Source organism: Crocodylus porosus, unplaced genomic scaffold (assembly GCF_001723895.1).
Source record: "Crocodylus porosus isolate Cpor-Errol unplaced genomic scaffold, CroPor_comp1, whole genome shotgun sequence".
In the NCBI taxonomy this organism is placed as follows: domain Eukaryota; kingdom Metazoa; phylum Chordata; order Crocodylia; family Crocodylidae; genus Crocodylus; species Crocodylus porosus.
This window is the reverse complement of record NW_017728949.1, coordinates 46,114,175-46,124,648: the sequence shown is the minus strand read 5'-3', so window position 1 is coordinate 46,124,648 and position 10,474 is coordinate 46,114,175.

Below are 10,474 nucleotides of genomic sequence, written 5' to 3'. Positions count from 1 at the left end.
TGCAATAGCTAAGGTAATTTTTTTTGTGACGCTTAATGCACAGCAGACTAATTCTGCTGCACATTAGTGCTTTAGCACGGTTTTTCCCATGTTGGGCTAATGCCCAGTAGAACAGTCCACTGTGCATTCAGGTGTCTCATGCAGATGCACCCAATGAGAGGTGTTTCCAGATCAAAACTAGGCTTTTGACTATGAACTCTTTCAGCACTAGAGCAACTAAAAAAGGTGTACACTTCTTCTTAGAATGATGAAGATTATTATTATTACTAGTACTATGTGAATCACAATGCTTACAGAAGCAGGGGTCCTGTCCTGTTATGTTAGATACTGGATGCATCTAAGCACGTGCTTAACGGCAGAGCTGACTAATTAACTCCGCAGTAAAGTGTCAATGCCTACAACTGCACCCATACTAAGGCACCATAAATTAATTAACTCAGCTATATTGTTCGGGACAATTATTATCCTACAGCAGAGTAGTTATGTGCACCGAAAGGCACATATAGATGGTGACCAGGGCTGACTGGGGTATGAGGATGCAACAGCATGGGGGCTGCCTGCTGGCTAGTCCCACACTGTAGCATCCTTATGTTCCAGCGAGCTCATCCACAGCATGGTGAGCTGGGGCAGAGCAATGTCAGGCTGGCGGGCTGACCTTCCAGGCCTCCTGCCAGCAGGGGCTGCTTTGCCCCAGCTCACTGTGCTGCAGTCCTGGTTGCACATGTAAACTCTGAGCTTGAGAGAAACAGACTCTAGCATGAACTGTTTATTGCTAATTGCACGTGCAGATCTACCCACTGTACACATGCAAATTGAAAATAAAGTTCCTGCCTCAAAGACCTTAAAATTCACATGCTAACAAGTGTTTATCTTCTGTCGCCTTTAAACTCAAAAATAACTGCAAGAGTTTCCTCAATCTGTCAAAAGAAATCACATCTGAACAGGAACCCAAAAGTAAAATTTCAGGCTCAAACAATCAAAATAGTACAGATACTATGGTGAGAGGAGCTGCAGTAAACACCTAGATAGATATGCAGATAGATTAAATTATGTTACATCACCTTAATTATAGTATCACTGCTGTCCCTACCATAGTAAATGAAAAATCTATAAATCTAGTAAATATAATCTATGAATAATGGTTCTTTATCTTTTATAATGTGTTCTCAATTTATCTCACTGATCATACTTAAAAGCTCTATTTGAGATCAGATAAAGGAGAAGAAATAGAAAACTATAAATTCAACAAGTATAGCTGGACACACAATATGTGTTGCAGTCTCAGTCTTCTGAGGTTTATACAGCCTTCAGTGAAACAAGATTAGAGGGAAAACAGCATATATACACTCTTATGTATGGAGTGTTTGAGGGACTCATTCTTTATTTTCTCATCATCTTTTCTCTGCAAGCTGCTATTCCAATTTCTTGGAATGGTGCTATTCTTTTGAAGGATATGGGCTGAGTTTTGGTGGCACTGGTTAGAAGGAATATTTTCCCCGAACAAGTAAGCTTTTATGTGCCTGGGGAGAAGGAAATGAAAAGTAGTTTTAAAAGGCTCCTGGTGATTATCTATGTTGTCAGCATGCCATAAAACAGGAATACCACGGACCCTGTTTTTTTGCTATGAGCCTAATGCTTTTTGTTCAAAGGAAAGTATTACTGTAATGACCTAGAACACCTCTAAAACAGTTTTTGGAGGCATCGTGATATGGACATTGGCAAACCATATATAAAATATTAATGTTAAAAAGTAATACCCTGTAACATTTGTCAGTGCTTAAAACTGGTGTATGTGCTGGTGAAACTATGTTGCTAGACTGCTGATGTGCTTGCTGGAGACAGCAAGAAAATAAAATCAGGGTAAAGACTGGAAGAGGAAAACCCTATTATTGAATTTTGCACTGTGGGTGAAAGTGGCTAGTGCTGTTAAAACAGAGGTGAGCTAGCTTACTTACATTGGCCCTATCCTGCTTCATTGAATTCAACTGTAAGTCTTACATTCAATTTAGTGAGATTTTTAGATATTAATTACTACGCTTTTGGCCATATGTCAGCATTTTCACACTGTCCTAGCAATAAAGCTGCTTTAGTCAGCCAGCCAAGGATTCGATTGATATGAGGAAGTCCTCAGGTGCCACAGAGCTGATTATAATCAGTTCAGTGCAGATAGGACAAATTAGTAGGGACTGGTCAAACTACACTGCTAGACTGCTGCTGTGCTCTGGCTCAGAGCCAGCCTTAGGGGTGAGCAACATGGGTGACCACCCAGGGTGCCATGGTCAGGGAGCCCCCCCACACACACATATGTGAGCAGCCAGCATTCACAGCAGCACTATCCCCTCACCCCACCCTGCCTCAGCCAACCCCCACCCCAGGAAACAGGAGCAATGACCAGTGAAGCCCAGCTCTCCCTGCCCCCAACCTCCAGCCATTGCTTAGGAAGAGCTGGGCTAGGCAGTGTGGGCAGCAGCTGTGCTGCCTGTCCACCTGCCTGCCTGGCACACCATGATGCTCTGCCTCTCTGCCAGACTGCCCTATGACCCTGCCTGCCTGCAGCAGCACTGCTGACTTGGGCAGTTGTGTGGGGGTGATGGGGTGGGCACCAAAATACAAGTTCACCCAGGGTACCATTTTTTCTAAGGCCAGCTCTGTTTTGGCTAGCCCCAGCTTCTGAACTTCCTTTTTGGGTTATGCGTGGCAGATTCAAGTTAGAATAGTCCTGAGGCTATGCTAAATTTTTGTGATATCCAAACTGGTCCCTAACCAGCCCCAGGGCTGAGGAAATGTAAAGGACATGTTGTACACCTTTGCTGGCCTTCTCATATCTGGCATCTCACTCAAACAGATTGAAAGATTGGTTTCCACATTCCATTATATATACTTATGATAGATATATCATATGAAAACTAAAATATTAATTTTACAGTATAACAACATATGGCTGTAGTGATCAAAACATATATTTTAACTTCTGTAGCTCACTAGCTGTAAAGACTAATCATATTTATTTTCTGGCTTTCACCATTTTGTGGGAAATTGGGTGGGGATTATGGGTGAGAAAATAATTTTACAAACTAATGAAAATGAAAACAGTATCTGAACACAGTTAGAGTTATAAATCTATGAATTATCATTCATCATTCCATAGTAAGGACACTGATTTCCAGCAGAGGCAAATTCTTCAAGATGGAAATACATGTGCAAATACATTAGTGGATTATTACAAGCTGTCATTTTATCCACCAACTCACAGGCCCATACACACCCTGCCCAAAAGGAGAAAGACTTGGTGAAATCTGTGACACTCATATGCCTGTAAAATATACAAGGAGGCAAGGATTTCTGAAGGTGATATATTTTATTGGACCAACTGTAAAATATATCAACCTAAGAAAACCTTGTCTCATATAATTTCTGGACCATCATGGTTACAACGATACTCTTACACTACTGTAAATTATACAGATGTGCACACATGCAAAGAGAGCATGCAAATTTATCTTTCCTGTGTGTACCCAAACTGCAATTGTTTTAACCTAGCCCATAAGCATTTGCCTTGCGGACCCGCATCAGTTTAAATGGATGACTTTACTATTAGGAAGAGAAATTCCTAACTTTCCAGTCAGCTCAAAACTTGCTTAAGCTCTAGAACAGCCCAAAATAGTAGATTTTCAAGTCAGGATTTCTTAAAGACTTTGTAGGTGCTGTACACTTATTAGTTTTAAATTTTTTCTCCCTCTGAGCTCTGTGCAGGTGGACTCATATGGTTTCTCAGGCAGATGGGCTGAAGAAATACAGCAGTCCCAATAAAATGTTGTGAAACTTGTTAAAACAGTCATAAAATAGTTATTTTCTATAATGCATACAAAATCCATGGTGCTGAGCATCCCCAACTGCAGGTGAAGCCACAGGAGTTGTGCTTTGATCATACTTAAAAAGTTAAATACTGTAGAAAATAAGGGTCAAGGCATGTTTGACTGGCCACCCAAAATTAACAAACACCTCACTAATTTCCCTGTGTCCATATGTGTAATGAGAATAACACTATGCCTTACCTTACAAGGATGTTGTGAAAATAAATGCAGTAATGTTTGTGAAGCACTCACAGACCATAGCACTGAGTGCCATTAAAAGGTTCATGAGGAAATTAACAGTCCTTTATTCAGAACGGGTTTTTAATAGAGTGCAATAAATTAAGGCATAGGGTCATACATTGAACAGTGAAGTGAAAACCAAATATTGAATGGCTGCTTATTTTGTAAGCAATATCCACCTTGTGTGCAGAGGTCTGGGGGGAAAAAGGTATATGACAGTGTAATTAAAGAGCATATCATTATGCATATCCACAAGGGGTTGAATTAAGAGAGAACAGGTAGCCTATGATTCTGGCATTTCCTAACTTTATGGAGTACCTGATTTTTCAGACTTAGTGTTTGTTTAATGTATGTAATATATATATATATCTATGTGTATATAAATAGACAGATATTGACATGTACATAAATAGAACCATGAGCATAGCAATCAACAAATTACTGAAATGCCAGGTGTGTATGTATCCAAGTAACAAAACAAGCACAGGATTACTAAGTTGATTCATCAGCCTCTATTGGTAAACTGTTTTGCCTGGTCTTTCTGCCTATGCCATTTATTTTCCATTTTGTATTTCTACCTGCATTGTAAATTCTTTAAGGTAGAGACTATGAACAATTTATTCTTGTGGAAAGTGAGCAGCAGCACATAGTAAGGGCCCAATTCTGCTTCCTTTTTTCAGATTTAATATCTTAGATCCTGATGCTACAATGATATCCACCTAGGTAAACAACTGTATCCATATAAATGCCAATGTAAAACTGGATCTTCTTCAGCAAGTAGGCATGTTGATTTGTTTTCTGGTGCTGCTTGCAGAACAGAATACTGCCCACTGAATGTGAGTAAATAATTAACTTCTAAAACAACCATAAGGTGACAATTCTCACCTCCAAAGCTCTGTGGCACTAGCTCCAGCAGATGTAAATCCTGACTGCCGCTAGCATTTCTCATCTTCCCTGAAAAGACATCTGAGGTCAAGCTACACATCTCCATTGGTTAATTATTGCTCTGTAAATTGGATAGTATCTTTATAAGGTGATGGGGAGCCAAACTCTCTCAGGCTTATTAACAGCAATTGCTGATGATCCTGAGAGAGCCTTAAAAAGGAAATTACGTGCAAAATTCTAAATAAAATGAAAACATTAATCATGATTAAACAGAATCCCTTTGATTTTTGCCAGCTGGTTTCAGTTGCCCAACTGTGATCACAGGGATCTTTTTCTCAGTTAATCCAGTTCAGAGCTGGATTAATTTTTCTAAATTAATTTCTTCTGCCATCATGCAACTTTATCAAAATAGATGATCTGCGACAATGGGAAAGGCAAGGAGGAGAAAAAAAGATACTAACTTATAAAATACTTATTCCAATCCTGTATTAGCATGATTGGCCCAATGTCATGTTTTAAAATTTATTCTACAGCCTGCTCAGACTGGTGCTGAGTTGCACTGCTTGGGTCACAGATCAAACTGTTCATCCATCCCTTCCACAACACAAAAAGGCTAACTTTGCCTCATTTTTTAAGGAAATGGTGAAGAAATATGTATCTTATTGTAGGTATGCCTGTTTCATTTTTCATACAGCACCCAGTGACATTGCTATGAAGGACAGCACATAAATAGAAGTTGTTTTTGCTACTGATCATTTTCAGATAAACAAATATCTCAAAGGACTGACTGAACATGCTGAAGAACTTGCCTTACTGCATTTACGTGGTGGTGAGTTTTCTTCAGCTGTCATAATACTTACTAGATACATCTTAAAATAAAAGGAAATATTTCTTCACACAGCATGAAATCAGGCTGTGGAATTCACTTCCACAAGAGGGCACAGAGTCAAACTCTTTAGAAAAAGGGCCTAACATACCATCAGTGCTATGTAATCATATACTAGCAATAAACAGTAAGAATTAACCAGGGGACTGGTTAATCTTAAGGCTGTTTCTAATTAATAGTTTTACTGTGTTAAACAAACATAATTCTTCAAGCAGGTTCATGCAGGCAGAATAATATTCATGTAGAGGTGAACCATCCAGCTACCAAAAAAGAGGAAAAAAATGATGCGCATACAGTTATGATTAAAATGTTGCACTTGCAGTTGGATCCGAGGTCAGACATTTCATTATGCTACAAAGGATGGGTCACTTAGCACTTTTGCTACACTTAGCATCAAGATTCAGACAATGTCATATCGGCAGCTTGAAAAAAGTAGGGGATACTTTTTAAATTTCAGCATTAAGGTAGCACAAGCTAGGGAATTTAGTGTCATCCCAGGGCTACATAAAGGACTAATCTGTAACTAGGAATCTTCCACCATTTCAAATCACTGCAAAACTGGCTAGATGAATTATAGGTGGAGGCTGGCCAGGATTGTCCATGATATTTTATGACTTTTGCCCTCAAGTAAAATAATCCAATTCAGCACTCCATGAATGTTGGAAAATAGTTGAATATTTTAATATATTTCCTCTAGACCTCAAGCCAAATTGACAGATATATCCCTTTGAAACTGATGAGGGGCAGATGAACTTTATGTATTTGTAGTCTTGGACTGGGAGTCTAAAAAGGTCTGAGTACAACATAAAGTCAGAGATGAGCTGTGGATGCAGTATACATAAGCTTATTCAAATGATCTTGAGGTTCACTAGCAAGGAAGATTAGGGATGGAAAGGAAAGTAATAGAGGGCATCAAGAGATTCAGAGTCAGAGCGGGTCTGTGGAGGAGAGACAAGAGCAGTGGTTCCCAGTCTGTGGTACGCATACCACCAGAGGTATGTAGACACCTTGTCAGTGGTATGAGTTAGCAGATTTATTATAATTTCTTTATGTGACAAAAATTTGCTGGTGATACATAAGGTTGTATCAGTTTAAACTGGTGGTGTGCAATCTGTTGGACCTTGGGAACTGAGGTTGGACTAGAGGAAGAAATGTGAAGAACTCCCAAGACTTTAGGGCTCTAAATTGTGTTTAGTATAATCAATCCCTGACTGTGAAAGAAGTTTTACTAATTTAAGAAATACTAGAAAGACTCCAGTCACAAAGGACCCTATTCTAGTCCACCTATTAGGCACATAAGTGGATTTGGATATCTAAACTCAATTTACCCTGATATGTCCCTGAAAAAACATTCATTTAAAAAATCGGGTGGGTCATTCTCCTCCTCTTCCTCAGTCTTAGAGGTAAGATGCTGGTCACTTCACAAACAGAAGCACTAGTAGATGTTCAGGGACTTGAGCAGTGTAGATTTGAATCACCACTGGTTGCCTAAATCCATGTAGATGTTTAATAGGTTGAATAGAATCTGGCCCATCACGTCTGCATTAGCTATCTGCAGATTTATCAACTCTAAGGTTGTCTTCTGAAAATTCTCAAGATTTTGTTAGGTGAAAAAAGACAATGAAAAAATGAAAGAATCCAGTGCCTGCACAGAATTCAAAAACTGAATTATGGGACTACTCCTTTCATCAGAAGATCAAGGAGTTTACTTTTCAGTAAGCAAACTTTCCAGCTCATCTCCTTCTTTCCACAAAAAAGCTTCTTGATCTTTGGATGGAATGGTTTTTCAGACCATGAAATTTAGCAGACACAGAATATCTCTTCTCTAGCCCACACATAGGACACAAGTCCTAAGGACATAACACCATTTTCCAGTACTGTTGCATCTCACTAGAGTTGCTAGTGCCTTACATCACAAATACTAGTACCAACACCACAATTCACACCTTGTTGGCAGTCTCAATAGTGCAGGCAAAGATTTAATGGGCAGGAGTCCTGAATTATCCTGTCACCCCTGGAGGTTGTTGATCCAGAACCAAATGGAGTTGTGCTGACAGAGCAGTACAGTGAAGATATCGCTTGCAACGTCTGTGCTCTGAATAAAAAGAGCAGTTCAGATCCTGGTATGTCCGTCTTGCAGTTTTCAAGCGCATTACAGTTACTTTTAGACAGAATCAGCAAGCCATCCTTTCTGATGGGATTTTCAAAAAGGATCAGTCCTTAAAGCTGGAGCTCAGCCCTACATATGCAGTGCTTTGGGATATAAAGCCCAATTCAGCAGTTCGCTCTAAGTACATATGTAGAAACTTTGCTGAACAATAGCACGTCAAAGTGCTTGTTTAAATGCTGCACTGGCCCTGTGTTTTTAGTGAGGTTTTTTCTTAGCTTTCTGTTTTTAATTATTTCATATTTTTACACCTCCATCCAGAATCTCTGACTGGGCAGGTTTGGTCTGACCAGCAGCATATTTAGCTGTTAGGATATGATATATTGCTTCTGTGGCAGGACCAAATGCTGTTTAGTGATCTTCAACGCTTTTGATAAATTGGGTTAGATGTATTACTGATTTTTGTAGTTAAAGTGCAGGCTTTTCCTGACAAGCAGTGATTTAGCGACCATACACATTGGAGCTGTTTATATGCTCAGAAGAAGTTGCTGAGGAACATTGAAACATGGAAAGTATATTTATGAGATTACAATATTGTTCAGACAGAATGGCTGAGTGTTTTTGTTTACATTTGTAGATAAAGATTTAAATATAAAAAATAATCAAAGTGCATTTTCTAGTTACTAAGAAAGACCCTAACATAAAAGGATTTTTTTTTATAGATTTCTCCTGGCATTGCAGGAGTTATAAAAGTCTAAGTTTAAGTTGCTTTACTTAGTTCTGCAGTACCTGTAAAAGATTAAAGATTAAAGACTAAATGATTTACATGTCCCTCTCCCACCAGACCTGCAATGGCTTTCTGACATCAAATGTCCTCCGATTAAAAAAAAAAAAAAAAAAAGCACCATTGGGTAGCTATAAAACACTAATTTTAACACTACAGTTTTTTGGGCCTTGAGGGGGTTCTGAGCTATTTCATAATAAAGTATATTTCTTCCAGTTGACATTCTTCTCTAAACTCTTATTTTTACTTCACAATACAGTGTATCAAAAAGCTTAAGTATGAAAGACAAGTCTCATATTTTGACTCTTAAAAGTGGTACGCACCCAGTATTTGGGCTGGAGACAGTTTGTGATGCTGTCCACACATTTCATTCCTGCCATTTAAAAAGGGGAACCCCATCAGAAGGGACAGAAATAAATCTGCTATCCTAATGAAGCAGTTTCACCAGATAGAAACATTTGGTTTGTGAGGAAAAGGACAAATTGTTAGGCTGACTAGCCTTTAAATCTGGAGTATCACCACTGAAGCCAATGCAAGTTAAGGTATTGTCATCTGGTCCTAGATTAGCCCAGAAATATTTGTGTTGGCAATTCACATCCCCTTTCCACTCCAAAAGCAACATCCAATTTTAGAATAAATAGTAGATTGACTTGGCATGCATCCTTTTATGTCCCTCTGGTTTACCTGAGATCCTTATTTCTTTGCAAGCCCTGTTCTAGAAAGTGCTAAATACCTTGGGAAGCTGCTAGTCTGCACACCTCATAGGATCAGATTCCAGGGACTTCCTACAAATAAAACACTTTCTGTTTTAAGAGACAATCAGGAATGATTATGTGGACATGAATCTTCCCCATCCCACCCATGGTTCCCATGGCAGATTTTACAATGTTGATTCAGCCCTACTTGTTCTTTACGGTTTGACTAAAGATAAGGATTTATTCGGTAAGTGTCAAACCATAAAATGATAAGCAAAGCACCTGGAGATAACAAAAAAAACCTGCCAAAAATAGGTCTACCTCAGGTGTTTTCTAGTCCTGTTCTCCAGGCTCAAAGCAGCAAAAGGTCCATAAAACTGGTCCATAGACCAAGGGAGAAGCAGTATGCTGAGAAGAGCTGACAAACATTGGCACAGGTACCGAGCCACCGACTGCCCCGGGTGCTGCACCCTGTGCCGGGAGGGATCTAAACTGCTCCTGGGTGGTTTAAATCTCTCCTCTGCGGCTGGGGGCAGGAGCTGGATTCCCAAGCACTCTAGATGAGCATTTCTCAACCCCTGGGTCACAACCCAAAAGTGGGTCACAAGAATATATGAAAGCGTTGTGAACAAACTTTAAAAATGGATGCTCCTGTAAAGGAGAAAAGCGTGGGAACCGGTGGCTTTTCCCTTGCAGGCTGGCAGCGGGTCGGAGTGAGGGGCGCTGATGTTTACAGCTGGGTCCTGGTACAAAACAGGTCGATAACGGCTGCCCTAGCCTCGCGCCGAGGCGCCTTCCTGCCCACGGCAACTACGTGGAGGGAGCGAAGGCAGCGCGGGTGCTCCGCGCTCCTCACGAGCCCGGCAGGACGCGGCGGCCCCCGCCAAGCACCTGCTCTCCGGCCCCTGCAAAGCGGCAGCGAGGGGCGAGTGTCAGCACCGGCGGCGCCTGCAACCCGCGCGGCGCCAGCCCCCGACTGCGGGTCGGGCCCCGTCCGCACAAGCCCCCGGCCCAGCCCGCAGC